This window comes from Enhydra lutris, unplaced genomic scaffold, assembly GCF_002288905.1.
Source record: "Enhydra lutris kenyoni isolate GAN:26980312 unplaced genomic scaffold, ASM228890v2 scaffoldscaffold43, whole genome shotgun sequence".
NCBI classification, from domain to species: Eukaryota; Metazoa; Chordata; class Mammalia; order Carnivora; family Mustelidae; genus Enhydra; species Enhydra lutris.
In genome coordinates, this window is record NW_019154127.1 from 4,971,327 (window position 1) to 4,993,986 (window position 22,660).

Here is a 22,660-nt window from a genome sequence, read left to right on the forward strand (position 1 = left end):
AAGTTAAAGATGTTTGTATAGTTTGGGAATTAGCAGTCCTCAAGCAGTGTTTGAGCAACTTATGCTCAACAGGCGACTGACTATTCATACTCCACTAATTCTCTAGCTTTGTTCTTTGTTCTTGTCATTTGGTAACATTTTTTCTTAGCCACACACTTTTCCAAGTGGATTCAGTTGGAAGATATGTCCAGAAATTTGAAGAAAACTGGCACTGTGTTTGTGCTGGGTTGCCCTGCTTGATTGGATCATGATATAGTGAAGCTGAGCTTTTGGAGGGAAAATATAATTCTGAGATCATATTGTATCCTTGATAAGTTTTTTTTTTCCTGATTTACTTTTTTTTTTTTAAAGACTTGCCATCTGTACACAGCCTCAACATTTTTAAAAAGTTACCTTGACTTAGAGCATGAGGAGGTTCCAGTGCAAACTTGGCATCAGTAACAGAAAACTGAGTGCATGCTTTGCCGTTGGTAGATTGTCAGTGTAGTTTTTCTGTCACGTGGATAGCATGTTAAAGAGGTGTCATGAATAGGAACTTCCGGATTTAGTAGTATGTCTTGTGGAGGATATGCTATGACCTGTGTACTTATAGGACCCTCTGTCTTCACATGGCATGGCACTCCCTTGCAGCCTTCATGGACGGGAATCTTTTTCACAGGCTGATTCCCCTTCTTTGAGGACAGGATACAAAAGATGTTAGAGAAAAGCTCTACAGATTACGAAATTCTGTGTCTGTGCTCTCAACATTGTCTTTTTTCCTCCATGACCTATGAAGGAAACCAATTGTGTATCTACTTTCTTTGACTTTCCTGTAATCTGATACTTTTTAAATTGCATGATTTTATTAAGCTTGTATTCTTTAGAGAAAAGTATTACTTTTTTAGATACTTTTGTAGATTTTGAGTCAAAACTCAGTCCTAATGACTTTAAATTTTTTGTATTCTATAAACGAGTTTCATTATGATGGACTTGATTAGTCCAAAGTTGATTTTAGAAATTTATCAGGTAGCATAATGTCTTCCCGTCTCCAGGAGGCTTTCTGATGGACTGAGTCTATAGACGAAAAAATAATTCATGTATGAATAGCATGATTTCTGAGAGCTTAGAGTGCCTTGTAGAGTTTTCTTTCCTCAATTTCATTCTTACAGTTTATAAGCTGGGGGCCAAATAAATAGGGACCATCCTTTTCTTGTATGGAGGAGGCTGTGGCTCTGATATGTCCAAGGTTACAAAAAGTCTATTGGGAAGAACAGAAAAACCATGTATCCAAAGCTGGACTCATGGTTTGTCCTCTTCTCAGAGGAACTATTTTTTCCTTTGAGACAACAGTTTGGTATTTGGGAAAATAATAGGACCTTAGATTTTTCAAATTGGTAGTAAGTCGTAGGAATTAAAATTTTCTTTGACTTTGAACATATTGCTGTGTAACTCAGCAAAGAGGATTGACACACTGGCTGGGCAGCCTTCTTACCCCTTCTTATAGCATAAATTAATAGGTGGTGTTTATGTGAGCCCCCCCCTTTATTTAATGTTGAGCCCTAATAGTTTGAAGTATTAGGCCCCCCCCCCCAACCTTCTCTTTGCTGCTGTCTTAGTACGATACATGAAATACATCATCTTGTGTCTGTTTGTGTATATATAGCAGTAGGTCAAGTTTAGAGTACTAATGTCTGTAAATAAGGAATGACTATTAGCATTTCCATTAGGATGTTTATTCTTGGCAGTATAAACATCACTCTGTTGAGACTGAAGTCCCTGAAGCTTGCCCTTATTATTGCTCTCCAGTAGTAGATAATGTGCTTGAATAAGTATGTGAATTGCTGGTTGCAGCTTCATTCAGGGACACTGTTCAGTTTCTTTCGTTAGAATGATTGTTCATGGAGTGATACCTGGTCTGTGTTAAGCTAGCAAAATGTTCATACTTTACACTAAATGGGTCCTAAATGATGACATTTCATCTGTAGACATTAATATGTATATATTTTTATACTGGCTTAAGCTAAGGTTCAGAATTGAATAAGCATGAAATGGACTAAAATAGTTACCGAAGAGTCAAAATGAAGTGAGGACATTGGTCTTCAAAGGTAGAGAAAAATACTCTCTGATCTGCTCTTAGTAGTATCCCCAGTCCTTAGAGTTTTGTCCTTTCAAGCAATCTCGGTCTTGAGATTTGATGAGCAGAGCTTAGTACTCTGGCATGCAGAACAATTATTGGGTCCAAAAATATTATGTTCTTTTGCCCCAAGGTAGTAAGTGGGTTTTGAAATAGCTGGGCCAATCTTTTTCCAGGGCCATTCTTTTCCTGGTGAGGTTATCACTCTTCTCTTTAGGTTAGGGAAGCAGCAAGCAGTAGTGGCAGTCCTGGGTCCTGTGACCTATATTCCGCAGATCTCCTCTCGCAAGGCTTCCTCTTCGCTTGGTTCAGAGGACCCATTGTCTTTTTGCACAAAGAGGCTGGCCAGGGCCATAGTTCTTAGCACGTCAGGTAATTAGCAGAGACCTATCACATGGGAAACTTCACATTTTAAGAATTGATTGGGAGGTTGTCATTCAGTTCTTTAACCCGAGGCTGATTGGGAGTGGAGGTACTGAAAAGTCTCGTCTCAGTGTCTCCATTTCTCAGCCCATTGCTTTTTCTTCCCTGTACTTACAGGGTGCATGGATCTTCCCCTTCCTCTTCAAATATCATTTAGTGCAGCCTATGGGTTGTTCTCATTCTTTACCATCCTCCAGACTGGCTATATCATTAGCTGTTAAAAGGTTAGGCCCATCAGTGTTCCCACTTGGCAGTATTTGGCTTCCTTACTCTCCTTATGGTTTTTACTCTGCTGTGTTGTTTTCATCTGCAGTGTGATGGCTAGAAGGGACCACATGGATATGGAGTAGTGACTGCCTCACTGCCATTCCCCTGTTTTGGGTTGAGAGATACGTGTAGACCATTCCTGTTACGTTATGTGACCACAGAGACTTTTCAGGACAGAGTTTTCCGAAGAAGTAAAAAAAAAAAAAAACAAAAAAAAACCCAACTATTAAATGAGGTGCTGAAAAATACCTGGGTGATACAAACATAACAGGTTAGGCAAAGGACAAACATGAGCTTAAAATGTGCAGGCATAGAATTCTATTCAGTGAATTCTAGAACTTGAAGCATCTTGGCTATCGGCTAGTTTAAACCTTTCCCCATGTAGATTAGGATACCAGTAACAAGATCCAGCCTTTAAACCCTGGTTTGATGTTAACTATTGTGATATAGAAGTTTTTATAAAACATATTTGAAATTAAAAGGACCGATACTTGATAGTGATACTTTAGTAGAAAAAATTCCTTTAGGCTCGTATTCATAAGATTTCTCATTAACCAAGTGTTGAGTTGCATTACGACATCTTGGTGTCGACCTTAGCTTGAGCAGACTTTACAGGTAGGGTACATTCCTCTTCGTGGTGTACCCACCCACTGTTCCGAGAGACTGGTCTTTCCCCTGTTTGTCTTCTCTCACCTTGCTGTGATTCTTCATCTGTTCATTCTTTTAACTCTTCTCAGATTCCTATTTCGATCTCTTCTCAGCTTAATTCACGCTCAGGCTTACTGCGACGATGTGCAAAAGTGCTGCTTTGCCCCAGTTTTGAAGACTTGGATCCAAACAATGATTCATTAACTATAGTTCTGTTTAAATATACTGAATTTCCATTAGCTTAAACCGTTAAATTCTCAAGAACGATTTTCTCAGATGAATGTTCACTAGTGTTCACTAATCCTGAAAGCCCTGGTAATACATCATTATTGTTTCTGGAAACTCTTTTATTCAAAAATGAGGGAGGCAGCAATAGTTAAGATTCATACCAGTCCCTTTGAAGGGGTGGAGTTTCAATACAGAGAGGAGTGGAGTTTGTCTCGATGGCCAGAAAGCCTTGTTCTTGCAGTGCTTAAGGGTAAAAAGTTGGAACTAGTCAGCTGGCATATAGAGAAGCCGTTTTGTGCTCGATTGGTAGGAAGCTGGATTATATAAGCTTTGATTACTATACTTGGTTAGACTTGGTTGGCTAAACTCAGGGCTGCAGATCCCTTTTCCTCCATTAAGTCATTTCTCTTAATTGGAATGCTTTTTATCAAACTTTCCCCTCTATTGGAAGACTAGGTATTCAACTTCTTTCACTCTTAGAATTGAATTTAGCTGAGACACAAACTACTTCCAGGCTTTGGCAGCACTGGGACCCACACCGTTACTCACGGAGTCCTATAAATGTGTTTATTTAAACTTCTTTCCAGTGCTGGGAATAAGGCTTTAAACTACTGATTCACCTTTAAAGGAATGTTGTGAAAATTGATATAATTCATGTTTCTGTTTTCCATCTCGGATCCTTTATAACAGATAGGATTTAGTTTTTTTTGTTTTGAGTTAAGCACCCCATTTATCTGGTAACAGCCTTAACCATGGATATATTGTCTTACTCAGAAATAAACAAAAAAGGTTTGATATTTGATATTGTTACTTATTTCACATACTTTACTTTTTAGGGGAGGACCATAACCTGAAGCTTTTGATTTTAAACCAATAACCTTACTATATGTAATGACTTTCCAGTGTGGTTTGGTTACCTGGATTCGTGCTATGTTTGAAGAGAGGGATGCTAGAACACATAAGCAAATGAAGAGTAAGTCAGGACAAAAGCACAGTGGTCTCAGATTTTTCCTAGTGTAGGAGCAGTGGCTTTGCTCTCAGAAAAGCACTGTATCACAATTGTTGCCCATGATAATGAAGCCACTCCATCCTCTCCTACCCCTGCCCCAAGTTTAAGATAGTTTACAGTCTGTGAACTCTGTCAATAAGGGAATCCATTATTTCGGTGATTTCCGCAACAGCACAAGTTGATAATCACAACCTTATTGGAGACTTATATTTATCTTGGTAAATTCACCTTGTACTGCTGGAGGGAGGAGCGTTTACTTTTTTTTTTAATTGCCTTTGGATAAACTAGTCTGGATAATTTTTCAATATATCATTGTAGCTTAGACTTCTGTAAGTGGAATATATGTACCTTAATAACTCATTTTTTGGTTATAATAGTTGGAAACAAATTAAACTCATTGCTCTTATTGAAATCCCAAGCCGGCGAAGGCCAATATATAGGGTATTTCGTAATATAATCAGCTTCTGAAATTTATGTGTTTTGATTAGTGCCTTCTGGTTGCCAATATTGACTCTGCTAGTTTACACATTTCCCTTTCTTGATAGAATATACTTATTTGTTACAATTCCTCTTTTTAAATTTTGTTACAGCTAGTTGAGGAAATACAGAAAAATACATTTATATTTACATACTTTATATGCAGCCTTTGTTTAGGTTCAAGGAAACCAGGTAGCTCTAATTCCTGTTGCAGTTTAAATGTTATTTATTCATCTATATTTGTTTTATATCCTTAATTGAAACTATAAGGTTACTTATTAATTCTCTGAATATATTTTAACTATTGTTTTTCCAGTGTAGGTTTGATAGGCATATCTGAGAACATACATGTGACAGCAGTTTCACATTCCATGAAGGTGAAAAGCTTAAAGTAAAAGTCCATAGAAAGCACAAATCATGTTCATGCAGGTGTGTATCTCCCCACATGTAGAAAGCACAAGACTAACAGTATTTCTCAGTATCCCGCAAGTGCCAGTTGTACAGCCCACCAGGTGTTGGTCTCGGGAGTTGTGGAGGACCACAGTATTGAAAGCCCTAGACAATGAGGTATCCTGAGTTGTGGTCCTAAATGATAAGTGATTTAAAATATAATAATCTGAGTAAGTTTGTACTACTTTGGTAGAGGGAGAAAAGACAAATATCAAGAATGTTGCAATTGTATTTCGGGGTTACTAGCAAAAATGGGGTCTATGGGTTCTTTCCTACAATCTGGAACTAAAACAGGGACAGACTTCTAGGCTTTTGGTGGGTGGAAGAGTTTGACAAACTTTTGCTTTAAGCTGTAGAGCCATTGTTGTTGTTGTTGTTGTTGTTATTATTATTATTTTATCTTAAATCTTTAGATTTTACCTGCTATCAGTAGTTCCCTGAAAACATGGAGAAATTTCACATTTTAACAGGGCAAATACTACGTGTCTTTAATCTTTGTGTAGGTTTGTAAGAGGTGAATGTATCTTTATTTTTTCATGTGCTTTACTGCACTTCATTTCAGTAGAGCAGAATTCGATCCAAGTGTTCTGAGCATCAAATTAAATCTGAGACATATCTGCCAAATGAGCTACTTTGCTTGTCACAGCGGTTATGAGAGTCCAAAGGATTCTTTTACCTGTCCCATTCCCTGCTTCATGGTTAGATTAGGTGAAATCAGAATGTGCGTGCAGAAGAAAATGTGTTTTCTCGCACTCCGTATTGCCCTGGTCTTACCCCTTGCTTTCTTACCTGAATAGTCCCAGTTTATCAAGAATGAATAAATAGTCTTTGTCTTGGATTTTGCCCATAGGTCAAAAGCTGTGACTCTCAGAATGGGAGAGAAGTGACTATGTTTGTTCCCACTCTCCTCTATTTTGTGTATTTATCTTTGTAAGGAAAGAGTTGGTCACCTTTGGTAATACATGGCTGAAGATTAAAGCTGGTGTAGACTAATGTCACATGTTTTAGAAGGGTTAACCAGAACACCTTGAGGGAGAGATTGCTCCTCTAGCAAAAGACAGGTGTGTTCCCTCAGTATTTTAGAATGTAAAACCTCAGGTTTGTGGGGAATGAGGGCAGAGGAGTGCCAGAAATGCAGGAAAAAAAGAGAAAAGTTTGAGGAACGTCTTTGGCTTAGCAATGTGTGATAAGGCAAAGCAGTTACAACCTGTTAGTCCTGTATAGTATGTGTCTGTACCTTTAAGTGTTGTTTTTAAATTTAAAGTCCTTTGTAAGAACTTAATGCTTTTGAAGATCCCTTTGGCAGAATATCTTTCATTTATAATTCCATGGAAAATTGCTTTAATTAGTCTAGGTGGAAGTCGTCCTAGCAGTGTAAATATGTATAATTAGAATTTTCTAATTTCACTTTGAGATCTCTAACTTTTGAGTGGCAAAAACAGATCAACAGGTCTTTTGCTCATGGACTTTTCTGTGGCGTTGTTAAAATGCAAAAGCTTTATTTTTGTTAATAATGACATATTACATTAGTGTCAGATGATGATATGGAATCTGTTCCTGCTTTTCCCCACCAATACTGCTTCGGTTTATAGATTGCCAACAGAGTTCAGAGATACAGCGGGGATCTACCCATTCTTTGCTTGGACATCCCATTTTCTGTTGCCCAGACTTATGTTGGCAATCACATATGAACTACGTTATGCTTCTCAGTGCTTTTTTTTTTTTTTTTTTTTTTTGATAAGGTGGATATCAAAAAATAGTTGCTGTGCAAAAGTTAGTAGTCTTCTTCAAGAAGAAAACCAATTCCTTTTCTAATATCCTGTGAAATCGCTTCATTCCTTTATTTTTAAGCCAAACGTCAGCAGAGTACTGCTGCTTTTATCTAGTACTTTTGATATGTAAGTATTGCATTTTGAAAAGATGTCTTCGTTGAAAATTGTTTTTCCCAGTGTCCTCCCTATTATGCTTTGTTCCTATTTTCTGTTAGAGACCAGTCTGTGCACTGGGGGTGTGTATCGTGTACATGTATCATTTCGTCAATTATGCATTGTAGACCAAATGTGATTATAAATGAAGCTGTTGAGTTATTGGTGAGTTTTTGGAATTGTAAACTGATTTCCAGTGTACCCTTTATTGTCCACAGGTTTTTTGTTTTGTTTTATTTTGTTTTTAAGGTTTTATTGATAGGGTCCATCTTCACATTGTACAATGTTTTAGTTGCAAGCAGAAAGTAGAATTTGGTATTAACCAGGTTATTTCCGTATCAAAAGGAATATAGTTGAGATTGTAGATTTAGGATTGTTAACCATACATGACAATTCTAACTTGACTATTATTCTAACCTACTGTATACAATCTGATTTTTAAAATTGTAGACATGTATGATCTTGGTTTAATGTGTTTTTTTAAAAGTGTTATTGTTGAAAAAATGGAAAAACAATGAAGCAAATCTGCTAAGGAGCTGTCAGTTTTCATTACTGACTCTGTAAAATACACTGTTCTTTGTGTACTGTGTGTTATTTTGCCAGCTGCTGCATTAGCCTTCAAAAGTATTTGGAAACTTCAGATGAACCTACATTTCTTGCAAAGTATATTCCTTTCTGTGGTATCTTGTCCTGTAACTGAAGTATAGTAATTATTTTATGGAAATGTTATTAGCACTTCTGTACCAACTTTGAATAAAATGAAAAATTTACATTTCTGTGACTTGAGTATTTTCAGTGTGAATACGTCTGCGCTCAAAAATGTACAGGGTTCTGTGCTAGCGTTGAAGAGGTTGTCCTTCGGTGCCTTTTTTCGTTTCTCTTCCTGCTTCTGTTTTGAAGTAATTTCAGATTACATGAAAACTATGGGAATAGTATGAAGAATTCCAGAATCATTTTCATCCAGATTCGCCGGTAGTTCACATTTTGCTACATTCGCTTTGTCGTTCTCTCTTAATCATACACACTTTTCTGAACCATTTGAGTGTCAAGTTGCAGACACCGTTCCCCTCTACCCCTAAGTACTTAGAGTATGTTTAAGGTAGAGACAGTCACTCATAAAATCACAATATAATTATCAAAATCTGGAAAGTAACAGTGATACAATATTTTAATCGGAAGTTTTGATTCAAGTGTTGCTATTCCAATAATGTCCTTTAATAGCATTTTTTTTTTAAAGTTTAGAAGCTTTTCTGTCTCTCCCCTTCAATTAGCAACAGTTCCTCAGTTTTTTTTGTCTTTCATGGTATTGACATTACTGAAGTTTAGAGCCCAGTTTGAGAACGCCCCCACCCGATCTGATGTTTCCTTACGATGAGATTCACGCTGTGCATTTTTGGCAGGTATACGGCGTAAGCAGTAATATGCCCTCAGAACTTCACATTGGGAGGTGTGTGATGTTGTATTGTCCCATTATTATTGACACTGACTCTGACGCTTGATTAAGGTGGTGTCTGCCAGGTTTCTCTACTGTCAAGTTACTGATTTTCCTTTTGCCAATAAGTAATTTGTGGGGAGATAATTGGAGATTATGTAAATAACTTATTCCTCATCGAGCTTGAACCCCTGATTTCAGCATCCATATGTAGTTCTTGCCTGAGCAAATGTATCACTATGATGATGCAGAACAGTGATTTTTTTTTTTTGTTTTGTTTTGCTATACTAAAATGAAGAGTTTCCCTCTTTCCCCATTTATTTATCAGTATGAACCTGTTTACTGGGTTATAATACATAACTGTCATTATTTTGTTCAGATGTCTCCAGATTTAGCCTGTGACACTCTGCAGGCCAGTTTCTGTGTCCTTCATGACACATTTCCATCACACACACTTCCTTATTGCCCAAAACAGGTGTTTTCATTGTTACCTTGTGCTTTCCTTGCCCCCATCAGGATCAGGCATTTGGGATTAGGGAGGGAATGGGATTTCGAAACCAAGGTCTGGGTGTGCTCATTCTTACAGGCGTAAACATGGCCATTCTTCCTGGCTCTTTTCAATATACTGAGGTGGGAAATTCATACATACCTACTGATACCTCCCAGTTCTAAATGAGTACTAGAGGATTCTTTTTTTTTTTTTTTTTTTAAGATTTTATTTATTTATTTGACAGAGAGAGGTGACAATTAGGCAGAGAGAGGCAGAGAAAGGAAGGGGGAAGCAGGCTCCCTGCCTAGCAGAGAGCCCAATGTGGGGCTTGACTCCAGGACCCTGGGATCATGACCTGAGCTGAAGGCAGAGTCTTTAACCCACTGAGCCACCCAGGTGCCCCAAGAGGATTCTTTTCAGCTTTCCCCTATTCTATTTTTCTCCCTTTTCCAACTGCAAGAAATCAAGTAATATTGACACATTAACTCATTTTTTTTCAATTCTACAAATCCTTAGAATTAAAGTTTTTGCATGTCAATAAATATCTTTTAAAAGTTTTGCTGAATATGGAGCTGTAGATTGAAAAATATTTTTCTTTAGAGATTTGTAAGCATAAGACCATTTTTCCCCCTAGCTTCTAGTCTCAGTGCTCTGAAGTTTCATTATTATATGCCTTGAAAGTTTTCCATTCATTGTCCTGGCCTGCAGTAGGCTCTCTCAGTTCGACAGTCCTGTGTCTTTCGTTTCCAGGATGATGATTCTCCCTGTTCTCTCCTTTCTGGAACCCGTTTTGTTCAACTCTTGGACCACGTGTATTGGTCCACTTAATTTCTTACAGTCTTTTGTTATTTAATTTTCTTAATTGTCTTTGTCTTCTTGCTCTTTCTAAGGGTGTTCCTAAACTTTATCTTCCGACCCTGCTGTTGAAAAAGAATTTCTCAGATGTTTAATTTTTCAGTGCTCTTTTGTTCCCTGAATCTTTCTCTTTTATTGTCTCTTGTTTCGTGGATGCTGCGTCTTCTCTCTGAAGATGCTGTTTTCTCCTCCTGTGCTGTTTGTTTACTCCAGCTTTTCCCGTGTTGGGTTCTCATGTAAAAGGCTTTTCTCAAATGTATGCTGATCTTTGGTCGTGGGCTTACACCAAGCAGGACGGACTACCACTACCCACCGTGTGGGCGGAGCTTGTCAGCTTTGTTGTTTGGCCTTCATGGCCTGCCACCTGTTGGATGCTCCTGAGGTAGCTTTTGAACGGATTAGATTCCCCAAAGAATATTTGAGGTTTTGCCTGAAGGATAAAAGACCTTAGGCCATTATTCTGGGAGCTAAGTGGGGAAAGAGCACCAGGGTCTCGTCTCATTCAGCATGCATTTTTTTTCTCAGTCTCTTCTTGGTATGGAACCCCCACTTCCATCTGTGTGTGTGTGTCTTCCGGTCCATAGGTTTCTCTCTGTTTTGTCCACTCCAGACAGTAGTAGACTTCCAAACATGCACCTAAGGATCCAATTTTCTTATACTTTTGACAAACCTTATTTTAGTCTCTCTCTTCACCCCCACTTTCAGAGGTGTGTCCGTCGTTGCCCATTCTCGGATCTTTCCAGGAATTCTCCAGTGTAAGTGTGGTTGATTTTGTTTTCCACATTGCTGCTCTCTTCCATCCTCTTGCTTTCTCTTAAAATTGAATTGCTGCTTTCCTATTTTCCTCGTTCTTGCAGAACTATACCTTTAAAAAAAATCCCTTTACTATAGTTCTGGTAGGTTTTCAGGAGGGAGCATCGTTAAATGCTTGTGTTGAATCTTCCAACATCCTGGGAAGTCCTGGTCCTCCTCACTTAGCTTTTGAAAGTTGAAATTTCGGAGCCTCATAGCCCATTTCTGCCCTTCCCAAAAAGAACATGTTGACAACCAGATAAGAAGCACAGTTGGAGTCTTAAAATTCTGCTTATTTCTGTAAATGCAAAGCTAATGATTACATTTTGCAGGGGCCTGAGAGATTGCATATTTGATTCTTGTGTATAATGTATGAAGACCACCTATCCAAACATTTTGTGTGTGTGTGTGTGTGTGTGAAATTGAGTGTACATACTCAGTCGAGGAAACATGAACAGGTGTACAGCTTAGTGAACATGGCTAGTTACTGTTACTTGCGGTAGTTACATTTTGTAAAGTTGCCTCTGACACTGAATTAGTCAATACTGAGTCCCTGCCCCTTGAGGAAGTACATGGTTAGGTTCCTGTGAGCCAATGGCTGGTCACCACATTTTAATTAACTGATCAATACATAATGTCATTTTAAGTGTTTCTCATAAAGGCATCATGTTTAATATGTATTTTTGATTTGTAATCATTGAGCTCAAAGCCTATAATAACATCCTAACTTACGCCCTGAATGAAGCTTATCTAATACATTTTTTCCCATAAGGCACAACACCTCCTTCTTGCACTTAGGGACACTAAGTCAGCACTTCACCTCACTCGGGCTTTTTTTTTTTTTTAAGATTTTATTTATTTATTTGACAGAGAGCACAAGTAGACAGAGCGCAGTAGGCAGAGACAGAGGGAGAAGCAGACTCCTCGCTGATCATGGAGCCTGATGCAGGGCTTGATCTCAGGACCCTGGGATCATGACCTGAGCTGAAGGCAGCCACCTAACCAACTGAGCCACCCAGGCGCCCCAACTCAGGGGCATTTTAAATAGCACCAATAAAAAGCACAAAATTGTGAAAAACATGGCACTACGTAGCCTGCAAAAAAGGCACCTGCTTTACCATGGGAGATCTGAAACAAGGCAAAGCCTCGGTTGTTGGACCTCAGCTGGGAATGTGCGTATTGGGTGGCAGATTTTCCACCGGTCTCCACACACGCATGTCCTCAAATGACTGTGAAAGTGGTGGGAGTGTTGATCTGGGGGTGACAAACAAACTTGAGCTAGTAGGTGAACTGGCATATCTGTGTTCCACAAATGATGGGGATCAGCTGTACGTGTGAAGCAAGCACCTGTGTAACCACCACCCACAGACACTAGAACTTGATCCGTCCCCTCTCCCAGAATGTGCATTTTGCTTTCAGAAAGTTCTGAATTTAAAGAGGTTTCCTATCTCCAGTTTGGCTCTTTAATTTGATAATTCAAGTTCTGCCTCTGAACTGTTATTTTTTCTTCGCTTGGAATATTTGAAAATAAATATTCAAGATACATATACCCTTAAGTCTCAAAATCAGGCTTCATCTTCTCCATTCTCTTGGTTGGACAGCACAGGACCTGAGCTTCAGACCCTTTACCTGTCGGTCTTTATTTTTTTTCTGGACAACTTCGCGGCCGTTGATATCCCTTTCTATATGTGGCCTCCAAGTTTAATCCAGTACTCCAGGGTACACACTGAGGTTATTAGACTGTAGGGGTGGGAAGCAAATACAACAAAATGAGGACTACCATTTCCTTGCCTTCACTCTCCTTCCAGTTGTAATATGAAATTTCATTGTTACATCCTCTGGCAGACTCTGTATAATCCCTGTTGTCTCTACATAGTGAATAGAGACAGCATGACTTGCTGACTCAGTTTCCAGAAATTTTCAAAGCTTTTCGAAGTCTGAGTTTGGATGTATAATATTCACTGTACACTCTAGCAGTAGAATGTCCACTGATTCTTGATTATATCCAAGAATCTTGAGAAGTTTGGAGGCACCTTTATGAGCCTGGCTGTGTCTTTGTTCGTTTCCATCTTTCACCTGTTTATTCCTCGTTCCTTGACTGTGCACCTGTTTTTAACCCACAGGATGTGCTTTAGCTTTATTAATGCATTTCTGTCTTTTGAAAACAAAATGGTACTGTTTTCCTCTTTGCAGCTGAAGATCTTACTTCCCCCTGAATTTTACGACTTAAAGGCTTACTTAACCTTTTCTTCCTTTTCAGTGAATTAAGTGCAGTTAGCAACTTTCACCCATCATCTTTCCATTTATTCTTTGACTTACGTGTTCTTCACACCTTTATTGAACACGTTCTGCGTGCCAGGTTCTTTGCATCTCCAGCACCTACTAAAGCTGAGTAGGATGCAGCCTTGAAGAAGTTTAGTTAAGGAAGGGGACACCCTCCTACATAATTACACTTGCAAGATGTGTGTGGAGTGAGAGGGATGACACATGGGCTCGCAGAGGAAATGTACACTTCTAGGAGGCAGCTGAATCTTGAAGGATGTTTTTATTCCTTTAATTCCACTGTGCTTTTATACCCTGCTCCTCCCTGCATGACCCCTCAAGTGCCTGCCTCTCACCACTTAATTAAGCATCGCCGCAGAGGCCTGGTTGGTGGACACACTGTTGGTCTGTTGTTCCGTAGGGTGTGCAAATCTGACTCCTGCTGAAGCCTAATTTCTGAGTCGACCAGTACATATTTTAAAAAACGTTTCTTTTAACCCAGTCAACGAACACATTTTTGCTAAAACTGTGCACTGATGTTTAGTAGATTCACGGGATATAAATATGATTTTTTTACAACCCTTTTATCTCCGCTCACTAAGTCGTCTGCCGGTTCTTCCCTCCCCGAGTGTTCATGCCATTGTGGTGCTGCCTTCCTCCTCCTCTCTCAAGAGGCTGCCGTAAGGCGAAGGCAGGGAACGGAACTGCGCATGAAGGAGGGCAATCAAGACAGGTAGCTCGATGCTGTATACCTGATTCCTGCTCTCACTATCAGTTTCAGGAGCTTTGGCATTTCATTTACTGGCTGCCATAGTAACCAGGACTCCTGCCAATCTTCCTGTTTCCCATCTTTTATTCATCTGTAGGTGCATCTGGAGGGGGGATGGGGAAGATAGAAGTGGAAATCTCCCAGTAAAAGGGTGTGGATTTCGGAAGCTCTGAAGAACCGCGAGTATGAATATCTTCATTTTGGCAGGTGCCAGCTGTTGAAGTAGTATTAACTACAAGTAGTCGCCCATTGGGCTTGTCATTTCTCCATTTCACATTCACAGAGAGCTCCATTATTACTGTGGAAGAAGTGGAGCTTTTATGTTGATTAGAGTTGTAGGAGATCATCGCTGGAAAACCTTTCTAAACTACAGTTCAGCCAAATCACTCATTTTTGAGATAGTAGAAGCCAGCCAGCTTCGTACTAGAATGTGGTTCTTACCTTTGTCTGCGCCTGGAGGGCTAGTGCCCAGGATTCTTAAATTCCCAGGCCACTTGAATCGAAGTGTCTGCGGTGAGACATAGGCCTCTCATTTTTGAAGTTCCTCAGGTGATTCCAGCGTGCGCTAGAGGAATGCCTTGGTGATGCTGCCCTTTTCCTTCGGTTTACCCAAATCGTGAAAGGGGTAGTTGATTGTATGCAGTTAAGCATCCAAATTTGGCCTGAAATAACATGTGATTGATACTTTTTTGACTTCAGACCTAGGAAATAAGTGGATTATATTTAAGGAACAAAACTGCATTGTAGTTGAACTACGCAGAATTGCGGTTAACCTAGGCCCATAAGAAACTGACAGCTCGTAAATTCATAGGAAATTAGATCTCAGGTAGTCATGACTTTCTTCTTGCCTTGTGAGTTAAGTATATTTACATATAATTATAATATATATACTACTTAAATTTATTATATGTATTTAAATATATTTAAATTTATTCATCTCTAACTTTTTGATACCAAGGCTTGTATCAGTGTCTCCCTGTGGGCTAGCTGCCGATGTCCCGTGGATGCCTGGTGCATTTTGCAGCTGAAGTTACTTCCCTGGTCATCCTGGTACATTCACATTGGCGGATTCAGCCATGCCATGACGTGTGACTCTCTGCTTTCTTATTTGTGCTTTGTTACTGGCGCACATTAATCTGTGCTGAACGTAAGAGTTTTGCTCCTCTGATTTTTTTTTTTTCTTCCATTCTTCCCGGGGTTCTTTTTTATTTTCATCACATACCCCAAAGAATACATTTTTTTTTTTTTTTTTTTTTTTTGACAGAAATCACAACTAGGCAGAGAGGCAGGAGGAAGCAGGCTCCCTGTGGAGCAGAGAGCCCGATGCGGAGCTCGATCCCAGCACCCTGGAATCGTGACCTGAGCCGAAGGCAGAGGCCCTAACCCACTGAGCCACCCAGGTGCCCCAAAGAATACATTTTTATGTCTGATTTCCCAGGTCTCAAGAATCTCAGTCTGAGCTACATGGCTGTAGAATATGGTCAAGTTCCCCGATGTTCCTCATCCCCTTGATTTCATCGGCAGCTGTGTTCTTAGGGCCATACTCAGCCTTGTCCTGTCACATCTCCTTGGTTGACTCTGATTCTAGAACCAGTGATCTTGAGGCTCCTGACTTACAGATTTCTGGTATTTCTTTGATTACCAAGAAATGAAGCAGCCAGTGTAACAGCTCGTGGTGCTGAAAGTATAGCTTGCAAGGCTCTTCCAGTAACCACTGAGCGACCCAAGGTACCTCTCTGGTTTATTACATTATTAAGAATCTGTGGATGTGGAGTCAGCAAATGAGTTCCAGATGGGGTATAGGTTTATTTTTTCAACACAGTATTAGCAAATTATGGCATCCATAGTAAGATAGCAAACAGTTGACATAGATTTAGGGGAGGAAATCCATTTGTTTGTTTGTTTTTTAAATACAATTAATTAGCATATAATGCATTATTAATTTCAGAGGTAGAGGTCAGTGATTCATCAATCTTATATGATACCCAATGTTCATATCATTGCATGCCCTCCTTAATGTGTAGCACCCAGTTACCCCATCCCCCACCATCTCCCCTCTAGCAACCCTCAGTTTGTATCCTGTCATCAAGAGTCTCTTATGGTTTGTTTCCCCTCTCTATTTTGGTCTTGTTTTATTTTTTTCCCTTGGAAGAAATACTTTTAAAATCAAAACAAAACAAAATGAATTTTTCTCAACAGAAGTTTGTTTCTAAAACACCTTTTATTGCTCATTGTAAAAAAAAAAAACAGATAATAAAGCAAAGTGTAAAAAAAGAACAGAATAGTCCTCTCATCTTCATTGCTAGGGAAAAAGAGTTTAACATTTAGCTGTATATTAATCCAGACCTTTTCTCCATGTAAGTACACATGGATTGACCTTACATGCTGATTTTTAGTTTTGTTAAAATATGTTTATGTTTTATATAGGAATCAACATCCTTTTACTAAATGTTTGTATCATACTGATTGATTCAGGGAAAATAATTTAGTGAACCAGTCTTTTATTAATGGACAACTACCTTTCTGTTCACTGTCCTAATAACTTTATGGTGAGATTTTCATAGCTAAGTTCTTGTGCAGGGATATGGTGGTTTTCTCAGAGTAAATTCTTAGAAGTGGCTGTGGGATTGAAGGGATACACATTTGAAACTCCTATATCCTGCCATTTGCCCTCCAGAAAGTTGACATTTTTACCAGTAGTGTAGGTGAAGGTTTGAGGAAACAACTGAATGTACTAAGGAAAAAACTTGCCTTGAAAAAAAAAAGCGATGGCTTATGTGAGTACCAACACAGTGCCCATGTTGATTCTGCCTCAAATATAAATGCCACCTGCATCTTCCCATTCTTCTGTCCCGCTGTTAGTCCAGACCTGCTCTGAGAGAGCTCTGACCGACCCTCTTTCTGCTTCTAGAAGAGGCGTTCTACTGTTGGGGTCAGGCTGCTGTCCTTTCTAGCCCACCAGTCACAAGTAGCTGCTCCCTTGGAGTTCTTGGAACATTGATGGGTTTTGCTTCGGTGTTGTCTGTGTTTAACTTCCTTTTTAATTAGTTTGCCTACATGTGTCTGTCTTCATGTCTGCATCGCAAACTTTTAAAGGGCTGAGATTTTGCCTTTCACGTCCCTGTGTCTGCCCTTTTGGAGGTGGATTTCACTGTGAGCAACCCAGAAGTACTTGGCTGGAAGAGGCCTTTGAGAGGATGGTTTCCAGATTTAAAAAAAAATTAGAGCCTTAAGAAATGGTCAGTGTCCATAACTATACTTGACCCCCCCAACTGGCAGTTTCATCAGGTTCAACCTGTGTTTCTGACACCCCCAGAATGTGGTATGCACATTCAGTTTTTTCTCCTTCCTTTTCCAGATATAAGGAGTATGCTTCCTCTTTACAACTGATTTGTGTTGTTAAGATTATTTTAAAAATTGTTCCTCGGTAAAGATTGCTAGGTGGTCTCACAAAGATGATCATGTAAATTAAATACCATATTCATAGGTGCTTTTCACTTGCTCTACATTTTAGCCACTTTTAGGGCTCTGTAACGTTGTTAAATGGTCGCGTGATATGTCTGAACTGTGAATGTAGTTTCTAATTTAAAATTATTTTTAGAATTTGAGGTACTTTATGCAGAGGACATGACAGTTGCTTATAAAAAGTTATTCAGTGCATTTTACTTTTGTCACTTTCACTATATGGATGTTGGTCCTCGTCTCTTTTCCCATCCTTCCCCATTTTTGAAAGCCCGTTAAGTCTTTGTTCAGTAGTTAGTCCGTGTTTGTTAAAAATCGTCTTGTAAATATGATTCATGGGCAGAGTAGTAGAGCGGTGCAGTTCTACTTCTAGGAGCATTGTCTATCTTTGACCTTGGAAAAAGCCTATAAAATGTACTATTCTGGTCACTTAACCCCTAAGTTATGCAGCGTATAACAGTACATAGTGTGTAGTCATGTTTGAACGTGCACTTATGCTTTACTTTTTTTTTTAGTGTTCTAGATTTGTCCTTAATGAATCTTACACTGATTTTAGAATAGCTTCTGTGCTTAGTAATTTTTAATCCTTAATTACCTGGAGTGTTGCAACTGTTGATTCAAATTGTGGGGCAAAAAAGGGGTTCTCTGAACATAAAAATATTCTGAAAAACAGTTCCCCTGGAACCATTTTCAGGGTTGGCCTTTGCAGATGTCGTGAGGCAGGGCTGACACTTTACACGTTTTAAGATAGATGGTTCATCCAGGTCTGTTAGTGACAGAACTTCCCTTAAAGCCTGTTCTGCCGTTGAAAGGTGCTCACAGATTTTCTTTTTCAATTGCTGTCAGAATCTCAATACAGAATTTCAAGGAAATTTCTTTTGAGGAGATAAATCCCAGAATTAAGATGCAGCAGAGAACGAGAGAGGCTTTCACATACACATTTTCCCAGGTTTTGACGGTTTTCTGACCTGGCTCCGCGTTCCATAAATCCTCCTGCTCCGGGCAGCTGCACACTGTGTTGTACGTGAGGACGGCGAGGTTTCGGTGGGCACTGCCTGCGGGTCGGTGTGCATTCTGCACACTGGGAGGGTGTGCTGGCCTCTGAGTGTGTTGTGGTGAAAGCTGAGTGCATCGGAGGGCAGGGAGTCTAATTTACAAGAGGATTTTGTTGACAAGCCTCTCTTCTTTAATCTTCATTTAATGAGATAAAACACTGGTTGTGGACCAGTGGTATTCCTAGTACTCCCTTGACTTCTTAGCTTAAGTAACCTTACTGAAAGGGGGATTTTATTTTGCCGCAAGTAGAGATGTCCTTCTTTTTATTTTTCCTGTTTGCTCTCGTCTTTATCGTAGAAACTTTGTCCATTAGACTCTCTAGAGGTTTTCAAAATGTAGCGTGAGCTGCCTGGCCTTCCAGGGACGCCCGCAGGAAACTGTTACAAAAGCAGTAGCGGGTAAAGAGCTCCTACCTCGATGCGAGTCCAGGCACAGCACCAAGCCTTACTAGTCGTCAGCGTGTTCCTCACTTCTGCACTTGTAGCTTCTTAAAAACCCATTTTCACTTCGGAATGTCCTTCAGAATCAGGGCTGGTGCCAGAATAGTGCTGGAATTTAATCTTGGCAGGGGCTTTAGAAGTGAGCCAGTCCAGCTTCCCACCCAATGCAAAGACTGACTCGGTGGTCCTCCTGTATCCAGTGATGGGGGGGAGGCTCGCTGCTTCACATGGCAGCCCATCTTGTTCACGTGGCTGGAATTTTCAGAAATGTGTGGTTTACACACTGTTTCTCTATAATGTTTACCCTTTGGTTCCTGTCTAAACCTTAGGGTCTGATCAAAATATGACATACCTATTTTTTTTCAGAGTAGCCATGCAAATATATGAGGTTTTGGATTTTCCCTGAGTTGTCCTTTTTAGCCTGAATATCAGTAGTTTTAGTAATTCATAATAATAAGACCAAAACTGGTCATTTTGTCCAATGTGAATTTTTTTTAAAAAAGATTTTATTTATTTATTTGACAGAGAGAGAGAGATCACAAGCAGGCAGAGAGGCAGGCAGAGAGAACGGGGAAAGCATGTTCCCCGCTGAGCTGAGAGTGCAATGCGGGGCTCTATCCCAGGACCCTGGGATCATGACCTGAGCCGAAGGTAGAGGCTTTAACCCACTAAGCCACCCAGGCACCCCTCCAGTGTGAATTTTTTAAAGTATTGTTTAGTGTAAATTTTTTGGAGAGTACTTTATCTTAACAGCAAATAATTAGAACTAAGTTTAATCTTTATATTTGTGTATATACTAGGACTTGTTATCTAAAATACATGGATATTTAGTTTCACTTCTATTAGATGAATTCTGGATTCTTTTAAACTACAATATTAGTATTAACAGCATTTTGGCACTATATGAAATAAACAGAAAAAACTGGTATCACCATTTTGCTTGCTTGAGTATTGCAGTTACTAAGTGACCATGAGCTACCTTGTATATATGAAAAGCAGCTTCAAATTGTAGTAGAGATTGGAGGAAACTTAGGGTTCCTCAAGGAAAAAAGAGTAAGCAAGCAAAGGATGGAATTGATGCATTCATTTGCTTATTTAACCACCATTTTCTAGTGCCTGTCCCCTGCTAACGTGAAGTGCTTTAGACTTTGGGAGTACAGAGGAGTCCATGATGGACAAAAGTCCTTGCTCTCTTGCCACTTCTTTCTTGCAATGAAAGGATATTTACAGATTGCCACAAGTGCTGTTTAGAAAGAAACAGGAATGACCGACTACCTGGGGGAGGCAGGGCAGTTTGCGTGATGAGGATATCAGCATGAGGGGCACAGAAGAGAAGAGAGGGAGACGACTTTCAAACTTTGTATGCCCCTGGGATATTTTGAGAATTACAGTATGAATGGTGTTTGTGTGAAGCTTGTAGAGGCAGAAAATTTGTTGGGAACCGCTGATGTTCACACGAGAAAACTGAGGCACAGGTTTAAAAATGGATAAATTTGAACAATTCATGCAAGGTTGTAACTCATTTGTGAATGAGCCGGGACTGGGATCCAGTTTTCCTAGTTCCCATTCACATTCATTCATTGTTTCTTTTCCATAGTTTTTTCAAGTGAACGTTTTTAGCCCCTCAGTCTGTGCCTTGCCAAAATTGTGTTTCATTGCCATATGGTGGATTGGAGGAAAGTCTTAAGGAGCTGCTTTCAGATGGGATGGGAGAAGCCTATGAGAAGCACACACAACCTTTCTTAGAATAGTTGGAATTAAATGGTTCAGAGACCTTGTGAATGAGAATTATGGCAGCAAGATCATTTCCTTTCCTGTAGACCATATGTTCTTACAAATTGAACATTGTGCTGGATTGGATTGAGGAGAACTTTTTGTTTGGTTTGGTTTTGTTTTGAAGCCTAAAAATTTTATTTTAATAGAGCTGTAGGTTTCACTGGTTGAGGAAAGGTGCAGTTGGCACCTTGGGTTGGTGAGGAGATGAGCTTGGTGGTTGGAGTGGTGAATCTGTAGTCACTTCCATGAGGCCTGTGATGACTGGAACATCCAGGCTGGTGTTGTTCACTTAGATTGGTGCCATGTGTGTCTACCTGATGACCCATCCCAGGGGGCATTCTCTGTCTGCATACCTCAGTGGCCCAGGCTCATGGTTTTTATTTGTGATGCATTTTAGGGTTAGTGGATTGAGGCCTTGCCTGTATCCCCCAGTCCATTGCAATGGAGAGCAGAGGTTGGACAGTTAGTAAATAACTTAGTCTTTGCAGGACATACAGTTTCTGATATAATTTCAGATCTACCTGTGGCACGAAAGCAGCCATGGGCACTATGCCCATGAATGAGCTGGCTGTGTCCCAATAAAACTTTATTTGCACAAACAGGTAATGAGACAGATGGCTCTGGAGCCCTTGTATGCTAGACCCCTGCTATAGAATGATGAGGTAAGGTAGATGGGACGAGTTGAACTCCCCTAATAAATAAGAAATCTGATGTTGGTGTTGTTGTTAAAGATTTTATTTATCAGAGAGAAAGAGAGGGAGAGAGTATACGTGTGCAGGCGCACAAGCAAGGTGGGGGCAGAGGGAGAGAGGGAGAAGCAGACCCCCCGCTGAGCAGAGGGCCCACAAGGGCCTCCCAGGACCCTGAGATCATGACCCCAGTCAAAGGCAGACACTTAGACGACTGAGCCACTCAGATGCCTCAACAAGAAATATTTTTGTTCCTCCGTCTTTCTTTTAAAACTTTTGGGTTCAGTGAAATTACCATGAAACAAATGTGGCCGTTGCAGCAGTCTGCAATTTGACCTTGACATACTAAAGTCAAACAAAATGTATTTTGATATTTCCCTAGAGTTATATTCTTGTTAGGTAGCTTTACCCTGTTTTAGGACAGAAGAAAATTTATTTCAGAAGTTCTTCAGAGGGGTTGCTCCATGTTTCATACTGTAAGCTCTTCAGTTGGATTTTAAACAAGACGAGTTATTGAGATACATTCTTTTTTTAGTCAAGCAAAACTGAAATTAAAATTTACGATTTGGGTAGATAATCAGAAGATTGTAATCCATCAAAGTTTGGGGTTTTTTTTTTGTTTTTGTAAAAAACAACCCACATCTTTATTTGGGAAGACTATTTTTCTGTCTAATCATAAGTTAATAGGTGCAACACCAGGTCAAGAAGTGGCACTGTTAATAAAATGAAATATTACCCTGCTGTTACTAACGGGGCTTCTGCAGAAATGTGGAAATGCCTAACTAATGAAATGTGAGAATTTAGTCTGTTGATTAGAGCTGTATAAAAACACGTTTGTGTACAATTGTGAGGAGAAATTGCCATAGACTTTCTACCTGTTTAGTGTTAATGTGAAGTGATTTGGGCCCCTGTTTTTATTGTTGGTAGGAAATTTGTTTTTATCATAAAGCTGGTTAAATACATAAATACAATTTTTAGTAGGAATCTAAAAAAATTCCTGGTGGGCTACAGTGTGAGATGAAAGTAAAAATTTAATTTCTCAACCTTAAACTAGTACTTTGTGCATTCACAGCATTTTAACAGAATTTGTAGAATGA

General features: G+C 39.5%; 1 protein-coding gene across 1 annotated transcript in view; it reads left to right on the forward strand.

The window, feature by feature from the left end:
* LOC111155640 (mitochondrial ribosomal protein S6) overlaps positions 1-22,660 on the forward strand; it is a 66,787-nt gene that overhangs the window by 26,127 nt on the left and 18,000 nt on the right. The gene's annotated exons all lie outside the window — the stretch shown is intronic.